Genomic DNA, 2998 nt, shown 5'->3' on the forward strand with positions numbered 1-2998 from the left:
AAAAAAAAAGAAAAGGACACTTGTTGCACATACAGAGGATCTAGGGTTGCTTCCCACATGGTAACTCACAAACATTTCTAACTTCAGTTCCAGGGGATCCAATGCCCTGTATGTGTACATACATACAAACAAAACAGTCATGCTTATAAAATAAATATAATTTTTATTGAAATAAAATAACAATATTTTTTCATACCCAGTGATAATCAGTGTGGACGCCTAGGTTCATTTCCTACTATCACTGCAGTTCTGACATAGCCTGAGCACACTAAAACTCACACTGAAGGCTAGGGGTGTCGCTCAGTTGTAGAGTGCTTGCCTAGCACACACAAATCCCTGGGTTTGGTCTCCAGAACCACATAAACCAGGTGTGGTGGCAATACCTGTAACCCAGTACTCGGGAAGTAGAAGCAAAAGGCTTAGAAGTTCAAAGTCTTCCTGGGTTATACAATAAGTTTAAGGACAATCCAGGATATATGAAACCTTGTCTCAAAACAAAACAAAACAAAACCCTCACATTGAAGCTTGTTTTCCAGGGCTACAGTGTCAGGACGTGGGGCCCACCGGGAGGTAGGTGGTTAAGGGGAGAGGACTGGAGCCCTCAGAAATGGACTGGTGTCTTCCTGCTGAGTTAAGCCCTAACAGGGTTAGACACCGGGAACACAGACTGTCCTAAAGCAAGTTTGGCTTCTCTGAGTTCCTCTCTTGGACATACACACTGACTGCCCTTCTGCCATGAAGCCCTCACAGATAAAAGTCAGCATTGTGTTCTGTTACATGTCCCAACCACCAGAGCCACAGTCCAAGATCAACCTTTCTTTCTTAATTACCTAGCATCAGAATTCTGTTATAGCAACAGAAAACAAACTGTGAAGCATTTGGGAGAGAAAGGCAAGAGGATCGGGTGTTCAAGGTCATCCTCATCTACATAGGGTTCAGGGGCTGCTAGAATATGTGAGACCCTATGTCAAACAATGTAAATGAATGAGCAAAAAATAAAAGCAAAAGCAACTTAGACGTATGTTCTGCTAATTGGCACTCCACAAGGCAGATGTACCACATATGCTTTTTACCCATTTCTCCTTGGGGATATTCTTATGGTATGCTTTACAAATAAAAATTTATTCAAGAGGCTGAGGCAAGATTGACATGAGTGTGAAACCAGCCAGGGCTAACTAGTGAGTTCTAGATCAGGCTGGACTCCCCAGTGAAACTCTGTCTCAAAGAAGAAGCTTTAAGTATAATGAATTCATGCACTTTGGGATGCAGTATTATTTTGTTTTTGGATCCTCATTCACGTACTGTTTATTTTCTTTTGCGAATGTGTGAATGCTCAAGTATGTGTGTGGAAGTCAGAGGACAACTTTCAGCACTCAATTTACATGCTCCATGGGTTCCAGGACACAAACACAGGTTGTCAGGTGTGGTAGCATGTGCCTCTACCCGCTGAGCAATATCACCAGGCCCCTCTAGTCTGCCGTATGAATATCAAAGCAAATGTAAAAGCTGCCATGGTGGTTTACAACTATAATCCCAGCCATTTAGAAGTGGAAGGAGGAGGCTCCATAACCCAAGACTCGGGCTTGAGAAATATGTAGCCCAGGCTGTCCTTGAACTCACTAAATAGCCAAATCTGGCCTCAAACTCAATCTCCATGCCTTGGCACTCAAGTGCTGTGATTACAGGCATGCACACCACATTTGGTGTAATGCACCAAAATGCACACATTTGGTGTCAGCACACACTGCTGACTTAACAGAAACATGAAGGCACCAAAGTTCTCATTAATTTCTTTTTAATTGGGCTGGTGAGATGGCTCAGGGAGTTAGAGCACCATCTGTCCACTCTTCCAAAGGTCATGAGTTCAAATCCCAGCAACCACCCATAATGAAATCTGATGCCCCCTTCTGGTGCATCTGAAGACAGCTACAGTGTACTTATTTATAATAATAAATAAATCTTTAAAAAAAATGTTCTTTTTAATTAGCTGTGCCTGTTTACTATACCTATAGTCTTAGCACTTGATAGAAGTAAAAAGTAAGAAGTAGAAGCAGTAAGATCAAGAGTTCAAGGTTGAGCTGAAGAGATGGCTTAGTGGTTAAGAGCACTGGCTGCTCTTCCAAAGGAAGATGCCTAACACCCACGTGGTGGCTCATAACCATCTCCAACTCCAGTTCCAGGGATCCAACACCTTCTTCTGGCATCAGTGGGCACTGCATGTACATGCTGAGCATATTTAAATTCAAGAAAGGCATAAACATTAAAATAAAATAAAACCTAAGCTACGTAAATTGATAAAATCTGGTATGGCTTCAAAATGGCACATTTTCACTGATGCTGCATATATATATCATATATGTGTACACATATGTGTATATGTATACATGTTTATATATGTATATATGTGTATATATGTATGTGTATTGCATATATTACATATCATATACCTATACATATAAATCCCACCTCCAGGAAGTCAGCTAGCAAGGGGTTACCTGATGCTGGAGGAAGAAGTCATGACCACAAACTGACATGACATGATGCACTCTAGTTTTTTGAGACAAGACTTCTCACTGGGACTTGGTGCTTGCTGATTAGGCTAAATTAACTAGCATCTGAGCCCAGAGTCTCCCTGTCTCCACCTCCCCATCCCTGGTTATAAATGCACATCAGCAGTAGTATGTGCTACCATGCTTAACTTTTTACATGGGTGCTGAAGATCAAACTCAAGTCCTCAAACTTGCAAGGTGAACATTTTACTAAGCTATCTCCTCAACTCCTGTCTTAGTCAGGGTTTCTATCCTGTACAAACATCATGACCAAGAAGCAAGTTGGGGAGGAAAAGGTTTATTCAGCTTACACTTCCACATTGCTGTTGATCACGAAAAGAACTCAAGCAGGTCAGGAGGCAGGAGCTGATCAGAGGCCATACAGGGGTGCTGCTTACTGGCTTGCTTCACCTGGATTGCTCAGCTTTTTTTTTTTTTTTTTTTTTTTT

At 41.7% G+C, this 2998-nt stretch overlaps 1 protein-coding gene across 30 annotated transcripts in view; it reads right to left on the reverse strand.

Annotated features, from left to right (window-relative positions):
* Positions 1 to 2998, reverse strand: part of Clip1 (CAP-Gly domain containing linker protein 1) — a 118434-nt gene that overhangs the window by 78035 nt on the left and 37401 nt on the right. The gene's annotated exons all lie outside the window — the stretch shown is intronic.

This window comes from Mastomys coucha, unplaced genomic scaffold (assembly GCF_008632895.1).
Source record: "Mastomys coucha isolate ucsf_1 unplaced genomic scaffold, UCSF_Mcou_1 pScaffold22, whole genome shotgun sequence".
Lineage (NCBI taxonomy): Eukaryota > Metazoa > Chordata > Mammalia > Rodentia > Muridae > Mastomys > Mastomys coucha.